This window comes from Vulpes lagopus, chromosome X (genome assembly GCF_018345385.1).
Source record: "Vulpes lagopus strain Blue_001 chromosome X, ASM1834538v1, whole genome shotgun sequence".
NCBI lineage: Eukaryota > Metazoa > Chordata > Mammalia > Carnivora > Canidae > Vulpes > Vulpes lagopus.
This window is the reverse complement of record NC_054848.1, coordinates 68,716,907-68,730,016: the sequence shown is the minus strand read 5'-3', so window position 1 is coordinate 68,730,016 and position 13,110 is coordinate 68,716,907.

Sequence of the window (13,110 nt, the reverse complement as noted above, 5' to 3'; positions counted from 1 at the left end):
ATAGTAGAAATTGCAAATTTCAAAGATAAAGAGAAAATTTGTAAAGCAGTGTGACACAAGAGATTCTTAACTTATATGGGGAGAAATATCAGATTAACAGCAGACCCCTCCACAGAGACCTGGCAGGGCAGAAACGGCTGGCATGATATATTCAGTGTACTAAATGAGAACATGCAGCCAAGAATACTTGATCTAGCAAGACTGTCATTCACAATAGATGAAGACATAAAGAACATCCAGGATGGGCAGAAGTTCAAAGAATATGTGACTGCCAAACTGACTCTGCAAGAAATATTAAGAGGTACCATGTAAAAGAAAGAGGGAGCATAAATAAACAAGCTACAAATACAGGGGCTGAATAGAAAATATGATGACACTAAATTCATATCATTCAATACTTTGAACATGAATGGGCTAAATGATCCCATCAAAAGATACAGGGATCGGACTAGATAAAAAAAAAAAAAAGCAAGATCCGGGCAGCCTGGGTGGCTCAGTGGTTTAGTGCCACCTTTAGCTCAGGGTGCAATCCTGGAGACTCAGGATCAAGTCCCACATTAGGCTCCCTGCATGGAGCCTACTTCTCCCTCTGCCTGTGACTCTGCCTCTCTGTGTGTGTGTCTTTCATGAATAAATAAATAAAATCTTTAAAAAAATGCAAGACTGATATATATGCTGTCTACAAGAGACTCATTTAATATCTAAGGACACTTCCAGCCTGAAAATGAAGGGGCAGAGAACAATTTATTGTTCAAAAGGTCCTCAAAAGAAAGCTGGAGTAGCAATCCTCATATCAGATAAATTAAAGTTTTTTTTTTTTTTATTGAGGAAGTGTTAATTTATTTTAACTCCCAAGGGGAACTGGTAGTGGAAACATCTTGTAACAGAAATATTCTATGAGGTGCTTTGGTACCCAGCATGCCTTGAAAACAGAACCTCCTAATTCTTCAGGAGGTGCCTATGGGTGTGACACAGTAGGAAGAAGTGACAGTTTCAAGTTCTGTCCATTACAGGTTTTCCAAAGCAATATATCTCTGGTTATAAAATGTAAATCTATAAGGAAATAAGGATTCTATATACAAAATCTTAGCTTACATACGACTTTACTTTTCAGTTTTTTTGGCATGGAAAGCAATATCTCCAGAAGAAAGTGTTTCCTACCTTGAAAATTTGGATGAAACTATTGCTCTTCAGACTAAGAACAAGCTAGAAAAAAAACGTTACTGACAATAAAAGCAAACTTTTCCCAGGGAAACCAAAGCCTATTTGGAAGCCATCAGAAAAAATATTGAATGGTTGAAGAAACATAACAAAAAATGAAATAAAGAAGATTATGACCTCTCAAAGATGAGGGACTTCATCAACCAACAAGCTGATGCTTATGTGGAGAAAGGCATCCTTGATAAAGAAGAAGCCAATGCCATCAAGCGTATTTACAGCAGCCTGTAAAAATGGCAAAATATCCAGGAGTCTTTAGACTGTTTCAGAAAGCATAGCTTATAACACTTCTAATTCTGTGATTGAAGTTATTTTACCCAAGGATTATTACAAAGTGATGAAATTGCAGTAGTTAACCTTTTAGAAGTGGTTAAACATAGCTTTCATGCCATAAATTAAAGTTTATTGATTTGGATTTCCCTGATAATGAGTGATATTGAGCCCCTTTTCATGTGTCCATTAGTTGTCTGGATGTCTTCTTTGGAAAAATGTATATTCATGTCTTATCCCGTTTCTTAACTGGGTTGTTTTTTGGGTGTTGAATTGTGTAAGTTATTTATATATTTTGGATACTAACCCATTATCAGATGTTATTTGCAAATATCTTCTCCCTTTCATTAAGTGGACTTTTAGTTTTGTTGATTGTTTCCTTAACTGTGCAGGTTTCTATCTTGATGAAGTTCCAATAGTTCATTTTTGCTTTTGTTTCCCTTGTATCAGGAGACATATCTATTCAGAAGTTGCTATAGCCAATGTCAGAGAGGTCATTGCCTGTGTTATCCTCTAGGATTCTGATGACTCTTGTCTCACATTTAGGCCTTTTATCTATTTTGAATTTATTTTTATGTGTGGTATAAGAAAGTGGTCCAGTTTCATTGTTTTGCATGTTGCTGTCCAGTTTTCCCAACACCACTGTTGAAGAGACTTTTTCCATTGGATACTCTTCCTCTTTTGTCAAAGATTAAACATAAAATTGTGAGTCCATTTTGGGGTTTTGTATTCTTTTTTAAGGTTTATTTATTTATTCATGAGAGACACAGAGAGAGGCGGAGACAAAGGCAGAGGGAGAAGTAGACTCCCTGTGGGGACCCCAATATGGGACTCGGTCCCAGGACCCCAGGACCATGACCTAAGCCAATGGGAGATGCTCAACCACTGAGCCACCCAGCTATCTCTGGGTTTTCTATTCTATTCCATTGATCTGTGTATTTGTTTTTCTGCCAGTACCATACTGTCTTGATCACTACAGCTTTGTAAAATAACCTGAAACCCAGAATTGTGATGCCTCCAGCTTTCCTTTTCTTTTTCAAGGAAGCTTTGACTACTTGTGATCTTGTGTGGCTTCATACAAATATTAAGATTCTTTGTTCTAGTAAAATGCCTTTGGTATTTTGATATGGATTGCATTAAATGTGCATATTGCTTTGGCAAATATAGACATGTTAATAATATTTGATCTTATAATCCATAAGCATGGAATGTTTTTCCATTTTTTGGTCTCAACTTCAACATCTTCCATCAGTGTTTTACAGTTTTTAGAGTAGAGATCTTTTACCTCTTTGGTTAGGTTTATTTCTAAGTACCTCATTGTTTTGGTACATTTTTTTTAAACATTTTTTTAAATTTATTTATTTATGATAGTCACAGAGAGAGAGAGAGAGGCAGAGACACAGGCAGAGGGAGAAGCAGGCTCCATGCACCGGGAGCCCGATGTGGGATTCGATCCCAGGTCTCCAGGATCGCGCCCTGGGCCAAAGGCAGGCGCCAAACCGCTGCGCCACCCAGAGATCCCTGTTTTGGTACATTTTTAAATGGGGTTGATTTCTTGATTTATCTTTCTGGTGCTTCATTATTGGTATATAGAAATACAACAGATTACTGTATATTGATTTTGTATCCTGAAACTTCATTGAATTTGTCTATCAGTTTTAGTGATTTTTGGTGGACCATTTCAGGTTTGTACAGAGAGTATCATGTCATCTGCAAATAGTGAAAGTTTTATTACTTCCTTGCCAATTTGGGTGCCTTTTAGCTTTGTTGATGTTGTAGTCTGACTGCTGAATGTAGGACTTCTAATACTATGCTAAATAACAGTGGTGAGAATGGACATCCCTGTCTTGGTCCTGACCATAGAGCAAAAGCTCTCAGTTTTTCCCCAAATAGAATGATATTCACTCTGGGTCTTTTGTATATGACCTGTATGATGTTGAGGTTTATTCCTTCTATTTCTACTTTTGTTGAGGGTTTTAACAAGAATGAATGTTGTACACTGTCAAATACTTTTTCTGTATCTATTGAGAAGATCATGTGGTTCATATCATTCCTTTTATTAATGTGCTCTATCATGCTGCTTGATTTGTGAATATTGAACCACACTTGCAAAACCATGATTAAATATCACTTATCACTGTGAATGATTTTAATGTACCACTGAAGTCAACTTGCTAGAATTTTGTTGAGATTTTTTGTATCCATATTCCTCAGGGATATTGGCCTGTAGTTCTCTTTTTTAGTGGACTCCATATCTGGTTTCGAAATCAGGGCAATGCTGGCCTAGAAGAATGAATCTGGAAGTCTTTCTTCCATTTCTGTTTTTGGAATAGTTTGAGAAGAATAATTATTAACTCTTCTTTCAATGTTTGTAGAATTCCCCTCAGAAGCCATTTGGCCCTAAATGTTTTCTTGTTGGGAGATTTTGATGACTGTTTCACTTTCTTTGCTGGTTATTATCTGTTTGAGTTTTCTATTTTTTCCAGTTTCAGTTTTGGTGGTTTATATGTTTCTAGGAATTTATCCATTTCTTCCAGATTACTCAAATTCTGGCATATAATTTTAATAATATTCTCATAATTGTTTGTATTTCTGTGGCATTGGTTGTGATTTATCTTCTCTCATTTGTGATTTCATTTACTTGGGTCCTTTTTCTCTTCTTTTTGATACATCTGGTTAGGAGGTTATCAACTTTTTAAATTTTGTCAAAGAACCATCTCCTTGTTTCATTGATATTTTTGTTTCTGTTTCATTTACTTGTGCTCTGATCTTTACTATTTCCCTTCTCTGATGGCTATAGGCTTCATTTGATGTTCTTTTTCTAGCACTTTTAGTTGTAAGGTTAGGTTGCATATTTGAGATTTTTTTACGTCTTGAGGTTGGCCTGTATTGCTATATTCTCCCCTCTGGTAACCATCTTTCCTTCATCCCAATGGTTTTGAACTGTCATGTTATTTTCATTTATTTCCATGAATATTTTCACGTATTTTTAAAATTTCTTCTTTCATTTCCTAGCTGTCCCATTCATTCTTTATTAGAATGCTAAATAACCACCATGTATTTGTGATTTTTCCTAATTTTTTCTTGTGGTTGATTTCAAGTTTCATAATGTTGTAGTTAGAATATATGCATGGTGTGATCTAAGACTTTTTATACCTGTTGAGGCCTAATTTGTGACTTAATATGTGATCTGCACTGGAAGATGCCCCATGTGCACTTGAGAAGAATGTGTAGTCTGTTACTTTAGGATGAAACATTCTGAGTATCTTTTAAGTCCATGTGGCCCAGTATGTCATTCAATATCATTGTTTCCTTGTGGACTTTCTGCTTCAATGATCTGTCCATTGCTATAAATGTGGTATTAAAGTATACTACAGTTATTTTATTATTATCAACAAGTTGCTTCAAGCTTGTTATAAATTGTTCTATATATTTGGATGCTCCCAAGTTGGAGGTAATTGTTTGCAATTTAGATCTTCTTGTGGGATAGACCCCTTACTTATGTTATAGTGCCTTTTCTATGTCTTGTTACAGTCTTTGTTTTAAAAATCTAGTTTACTTGATATAATTATTGTTATTTTCTTTTGATGTCCATTTGCATGGTTGATTCTCTACCCCCTTACTCTCAATCTGCAAGTCTCAAGGTCTAAAATGATTCTCCTATAGGCAGCATGTAGAGAAATCTTATTTGTTTTTGTTTTTATCCCTTCTGAAATCCTATGGCTTTTGATTGGCTCATTTAGTTTATTTACATTCACTATAATAATTGATAGATATGGATTCAGTGCCATTATTATATGGCTGCTGCTTCTGGAGTTCTAGTCTTTGTCACTTTTGTTCTTTCTTTTCCAGTTGAAGAATTCCCTTCAATATTTCTTACAGAGTTGTTTAGTGGTCAGGAACTGCTTTAGTTTTTGTTTGTCTGGGAAACTCTTTATCTCTCCTCTTTTCTGAATTATACCTTGTTGGACAGAATATTCTTGGCTGCATATTTTTTCAGTTCAGTAAGTTGAATATATCATGCCACTTTCTCCTTGCCTGACAAGATTCTGTGAAGAGATCTGCTACTAACCTTATTTTCTTCCCTTGTAAGTTGGGGACTTCTTTTGTCTTGCTGATTTTAGGATTTTTCTTTATCTCTCTATATTTTTTAAATTTAACTATATGTTTTAGTGTTGGCTGAATTTTGTTGATTTTTATGAAGTTCTCTGTAACACTTAGATTTGGATACCTTTTTCCTTTCCAAAATTAGGGAATTTTTCAGCTTTCCCAAATTAGGAAAGTTTTCAGCTCAAATAAACTTTCTACCCCCTTTTCTCTTCTCTCTTATTCTGGGACTCCTAAGGTATGGATGTTATTACATTTTATGAATCTACTGGGTTCCGTAAGTTTACTTTAATGAGGAGAAATCTTTCTTCCCATCTTTTGATCAGCTTCATTATTTTCCATCATTCTATCTTCTATATCACTTATTCATTCTTCTGTTCCTTCCACCCTTATAGCCATTAAATCCAGCCAGTTTCAAATCTCAGTTATTGCATTTTATTTTTCATTTTAGCCTCACTAGTTTTTAGGTCTCCTATCTCTAAAGTAGTAAGGAACTCTCTAGTGTCTTCTATGCTTTTATGAAGCCCAGCTAGTATCCTTATGATTGTTGTTTTAAATTCTGGATCAGGCATATTATTTATGTCTGTTCTAAATTGTTCCCTGGCCATGACCCTTTCCTGTTCTTTCTTTTGGGATGAATCCCTCCATTTTGGCATTTTCCTCAGTCTCTGCCTGCTTTTGTGTACTAGGAAAGCCTATTATATTTCCTGCTCCTGAAATTAATGGCTTTCTGAAGAAGAAATAGTATAATGTCCAGACCCTGGTTTTTCAGGAAGCGTCTCTAATGTATGTTGTGTGCATTCTGATACTGTGTTATGGCTGCTCTATAGTCAGTCCTCTGCAGAATCTCTCCTTGACTGTTGTGAGGTGTGTTTTGACCTTGGCTAATGAGATGAATTTTAACTGGGTGTGCTATGGTCTGCTTGTTCAAAGACACCTGATAGTATTTCCACTAGTACTGAAGCTTTGCAGAACTCTGTGGTCAGTAGACTTGGTGCTTGTCAGGGAGGGGCCCTCTGCACTAGTTCTCATGTACATTTTCCCACAAAAAGCAGTAGCAGCAGAGCTCAGGGGGACAGGGCTTGGTGTAAGTGTTTAGGCAGCCAATGTTGGCACTGTGCTATTTACTGAATTTAGTTTATGCTGAGGGTTAGGGTAGGGAGATTACTCCAGTCAGCTCCTTCATCCCTGGGGAGGCAATGCCACCTCTCTCAGATGTGCTCCAAGAAGGGGGAACTATCTCTCCCATGAATCTCAGGCTATCCTCAATGGCACTCTCTACTCCAGGGTTACTTTCTCACCTTCTCTACAGGATCACTGCAGTGCCCTCATGGTTCTATACCAACCATTCCATGGAACTCTAAAACAGTCTTTGAGCCCTGCTGGCTGTAAAAACTCAGAAAATCAGCTCAGTCAGTGGCTTTAGGGAATTGTTTTCCTCATGTGATTTCTTGTTAAAAGGAAATCTTTCTCTCTTGCTTCCCTCAATTACCAGGGCTCTCGCTCTTCCATAGCACACAAGATCCATTTCTCTTCCAAATCATGTCTCTGTACATCTTATCTTCCACAATGTGGCCTTCTCTCTCCTTCTAGTTGAGCAGTTGTTTGTTTTTTTCTGTCAGTCCTCAGATCAATTTCTTTGGTATTCAGAATTATTTGGTATTTATTTAGCTGTGTTCAAGAGATGAGGCAAGCCAAGGATCCTCATACTACTTTGCCATCTTAGCTCCTCCCCCTCTAGAATTTTAATTATAATTTGTTCTCGCAGTATTATTTCTTTTTTGATGATCAACAAGCTTAAATAATGAAATACCAAATTTGACTTTATTTTTGTGATTACAAATACCCAATCCCTTCTGAACAACCCAAAAGGTCAGGATAATTTACACACACACACACACAATGTATGTTTATCATCCTTCATTCCCAAACTAATCAATTGAATATATTTTTTCTTTTTAAAAATATTGTATTTATATATTCATGAGAGATACAGAGAGAGAGAGAGCAGAAACAGGCAGAAGGAGAAGCAGGCTCCATGCAGGGAGCCCGATGTGGGACTTGATCCCGGGACTCCAGGATCATGCCCTGGGCTGAAGGCAGGTGCTAAATCACTGCACCACCCAAGCGTATATAGATAGATAGGTAGATAAATAGATAGATGATAGATAGATAGATAGATATCAATATATAGAAATATATATATATATTTCTTTTCTAACAAGGGCAGTTAGTATCAAATAATACAAATGAAATTAAATGAGAAAATAGCTATCCCTGCTCCAGGCATGAAACACCACTACTGAGCAATATGTGACAATTAACTTCCAGGGAAAGTGTATACTTTAGTTATTACCTTCTGATGGTAGCTTTTCATAGGAATCATACTATAAGGTTGAAAGATTGCAGGTTATTGAGAATTGATGAAACCATAAATGTTCTTGCTTTTTAAAAGACTCCTTTTAAAGACCATAGAGCATAAAGTAGCAGTGCCTGGGTGGCTTAGTCGATTAAGGGTCCAACTCTTGATTTTGGCTCAGGTCAGGATCTCAGGGTTGTGGATCAAACCCTGTGTCAGGTTCCATGCTGGGCTTGGAGCCTGCTTGGGATGCTCTCTCTGCACTCCCCCTCTCTAAAAAAACAACCAACCAACAATCAAACAAACAAAAACAACTCTACAGACTGAAATAAAAACTTCCTGTAAGAAGTTTTTTATGACTAGAATTTGAAATAAACAAATATAAGAACCTGTAGATCTCATATTCTAGATGCTAAAAGAAAAAAGGAAGAACTAGTGGAGGTGGGATAAAATGTTATTGTTTGCTCAAGATCACACTTTTATCTGTGAGTGTACTAGATAAAAGATTTTTTCATGTCTGTCAGTCCCTAGATTGTCATTGACAACTTTAGATCTAGGAAGAATACGGAGTTTCTTGAATTCATAATATAAATCATGAATTATTATGGAGAAATAAAGAAATATCCAAATAATTAAATTCTGGTGTTAGTGTTCAGCAAATATATATACATATTAAATTATATATATTATATATTATATATAATTTAACAGAAATATTTTTTTCATAAAAGCCTGAAAAGTATAAATCTAGGATCTAAAAGTATCTGGCAGGACAGCCCAGGTGGCTCAGCAGCTTAGCGCTGCCTTCAGCCCAGGGCCTGATCCTGGAGATCTGGAATTGAGTCTCATTTCAGGCTCCCTGCATGGAACCTGCTTATCCCCCTGCCTGTGTCTTTGCCTCTCTCTCTCTATCTCTCTGTGTCTCTCATGAGTAAATAAATAAACTGTTTTAAAAATAAAAATAAAATAAAAAATAAATAAAAGTATCTGGCAGTGACAAAAAAGATTCTACTTTAAATGAGTCCACAGGGGATCCCTGGGTGGTGCAGCGGTTTGGCGCCTGCCTTTGGCCCAGGGCGCGGTCCTGGAGACCCGGGATCGAATCCGCGTCGGGCTCCCGGTGCATGGAGCCTGCTTCTGCCTGTGTCTCTGCTTCTCTCCCTCTCTGTGACTATCGTAAATAAGAAATAAAAAAAAATCAAATGAGCCCACAGTTTCATTATTTTTTTGTTTTTAATAAAATGAATTATTTCCTTTCATCATTTTTTTGTGTGGCATATAATAGGCACTTAAACTTATTTGCTAAATAAATGAATGAATATGTATACTGAGGCTCTGGTATCCTTTTCCACTGCACAACTTCAGTTATCATCTCTATCCAATAATTTTCAAATATTTAGCCAAGTCAAATGTCTCATCTGAGATTTACAGCTATTTTTTTCAACTACATCCTAAAGATCTCCAACTGACTCTTCATAGACATTTCAAAATCAACATATTCAAAAAAAGAATTCATATTGCCCTTGCCTCAGTCCTCACCCTATATTACTTGTTTTATAGCCCTTATATATTCTTTTTCTTAGCCTCACATTACGTCACAAATTCTTGTCCATTCTATACTTTCTACATGCTCCCCCCAAATCTCCCCCTATCCTCCAGACCTTTCGATTTTTTAAAAAAAGATTTTATTTATTTATTCATAGAGACACCGGCAGAGGGAGAAGCAGGCTCTATGCAGAGCCCGACGTGGGACTCCATCCAGGGTCTCCAGGATCACGCCCTGGGCTGCAGGCGGCGCTAAACCCCTGCGCCACTGGGGCTGCCCACAGACCTTTTGATTTAATTTTAAAGTTAGCTGCCTGTGACCAAAACTCTTTACTCAGGTAAAAATAAATACAAAAAAAAAAAAAAGTAAAAAATTATAATACATTCCTGAAAATTAGCTTTCAAATCTTTAATTCTCTTAAGTACTAAAAAACAAGCAGAAGACTGAAAAGCTACAAAATAAAATGAAAAGATATCTATAGTTCATGAGATTAATACAGGTAACACCGGTAACAGAAACATGAGAAATATGAGATTTTTTTCCCCCCAAATTCGGTAGCTTAGATAAAGGATTACATCCTCAGTTGTAAGAGTTAATGACAAAGGAAAAGCTAAGACATCAATAAGCTTTTTTTCAGTTCTTCCTGATTTTCAATTTTGGTAATTACATTAGACTGCATTTTTAGAATGAAGGAAAAACTAGGAATTCTAATTAATGGCTTACATTTTCTGTTTTTAGAAAAATCTAACAAATGATGCTTTTGGTGATTAATTCAGTAAAAAAAAAATGAGTATTCTTCACTGAGAATCAAAATGAGTTTTTCAAACTCTGCTCCATCCTGAGTCACCTACTTTTGGCACTCAGTACTTACTGCATTTTCACTCTTTCATGCAAAGGGAAGCATTTTCTGTTGTCTCTCACAGTGGCAATCTCCATTATGGTCCCTAAATCATCTGGAGTGGGCATCTTTATGTAGACCATCTTTGAATAATAGCTATATCGATGAAATTCACTTTAAGTAGATAATTAGGGGAACTGGCAAGGGCGACTTCCCCACTCTAAAGATCACAGAAATTCCCTTTTAAGATACCCTTGGCCACATTCTTGAATAGTTTGGCTACGTTTATTCTCTTAGGGTTGAAAGATATATTGCTTAAGCTACTTTTTTTTTCTTCCTCAGTAATTATGAAAACATCACCAAAATGGCAATACAAAAAAACAAAACAAATGTAATTACCTAATTTATAAAAGGCAGCCCCCCAAAACAAGCTTGTTTTTTACTTTCACTATCCTATTATATTCTTGCCACATTTGCTGTTTACAATATCAAGAAGTGGGTACATTGATTTTTAATTTTATTATTACAAGGTGATTTGGGGCTAAATTATACTGTAGCTATAGGGGAAAATCTTTGAAGAATGAATCACTTAATAATTGCAAGCCTGGGATAGTTAACTTGGTGGAATACACATAACATAGAACCAGGCATATTAGAGCTAATTTTTAAAATTATTCATATTCTCTAAATAATTATTAGGTAATTACATATCATGTTTTTAGAGACATGAATATTTTAAAAATATTTTATCTATTATTTATTTTGAGAGAGAGTGTGCGTGTGCACAAGTAGGGGAGTGGAGGAGCAAAGGGAGAGGGAGAAGCAGACTCCTCATTGAGCAGGGAGTCCAATGTGGGGCTCAATTCCAGGACCCCAGGATCATGACCTGAGCTGAAGGCAGATGCTTAACCATTTGAGCCACTCAGGCACTCCTAAGACATGAACATTTTTAATGTTGCTAATGGATCTTTTTTTAATAAAGCAATATAAATTGTAGCTTCTTGGGATACGTGGGTGGCTCAGCAGTTGAGCACCTGCCTTCAGCCCAGCGTGTGATCCTGGAGTCCTGGGATTGAGTCCCACATCAGGCCCCTTGCATGTAGCCTGCTTTTCCTTCTGCATAAGTCTCTACCTCTCTCTCTCTCTCTGTCTCTCATGAATAAATAAATAAAATCTTTTTAAAAAATTGTAGCTTCTTTGCTGGCAAAGCAAGGCCAGTCTGTGAATAAAGTAAATAAATTCTTAGTCCATCAACAAAGCAGAAAAAAATGCTACAACTTTTGCTTTGCTTGCTAAGTTATCTCCTAGGGTTTCCTCTGGAGAATAAAAGTTGAATCATTTCTCAATGGAACAGAATAGGAAACCCAGGAATAAATGCACAATTATATGGCCAATTAATCTTTAACAAAGCAGGAAAGAATATTCAATGGGAAAAAGTTCCTTGAACAAATATTTTTGGGAAAACCAGACAGCTATATAAAAAAGAATGAAACTGGACAACTTTATTTCACCATATAAAAAAATTAAAATTGGATTAAAAACCTAAATGTGAGACCTGAAGCCATAAATATCCTAGAAGAGAGTACAGGAAGTAACTTCTCTGACATCAGTTGTAGCAACAATTTTCTAGATTAGTCTACTGAGGCAAGAGAAACAAAAGTAGAAATAAACTATCAGGACTATATCAGAATAAAAAGTTTCTGAACATCAAAAGAAATAACAAAACTAAAAGACAACCCACTGAATGGAGGGTGATACTTGCAAATGACACATTCAGTAAAGGGTTACTGTCCAAAGTATCCAAAAAAAATACAACTCAACACGCCCATAAAACAAATAATCCAATTAAAAACTGGACAGAAGACATGAATAGATATTTTATCAAAAAAGACATTTAGATGGCCAGAAGATACATGAAAAAATGGTCAACATCACTCCTCATCAGGTAAATGCAAATCAAACTACAGTGAGATATCACCTCACATTTGTCAGAATGGCTAAAATCAAAAACACAAGAAACAAGTGTTGGTGAGGATGTGTAGAAAAAGGAACCCTCTTGCACTGTTGGTGTAATACAAACTGGTGCAGCCACTCTATAAAACTATATGGAGGTTCCTCAGAAAGTTAAAAATAGAAGTACACTATGATCCAGTAATTGCACTACTGGGTATGTACACCAAATATACAAAAAGAAAAAAAAATTTAAAGGGATACATGCACCCTGATGTTTATTATCAGGGCATTATAATATATAATCTACAAGAGCCATATAATGGAAACAGCTCATGCATCCATCAACTGAAGAATTGATAAAGAAGATTTGGTATTTATACACAATGGAATATTATTCATCCATAAACAAGAATGAAATCTTGCCATTTGCAATGATGTAGGTGGAGCTAGATTGTATAATACTAAGCAAAATAAGTCAGTCAGAGAAAGAAAAATACCATGTGATCTCATTCATATACAGAATTTAACAAAACAAAACAAATGAGCAAAAGAAAGAGAGAGAAAGAGAGATCAAGAAATAGACTCTTAACTATAGAGAAAAATGTGATGGTTACCAGAGGGGAGGTGGGTAGGGGATGGGTGAGATAAGCAATGGGTATAAAGGAGGGTGCCCAGGTGGCGCAGTGGTTTAGCGCCTGCCTTTGGCCCAGGGCATGATCCTGGAGACCCGGGATTGAATCCCACGTCGGGGTCCCGGTGCATGGAGCCTGCTTCTCCCTCTGCCTGTGTCTCTGCCTCTCTCTCTCTCTGTGACTATCA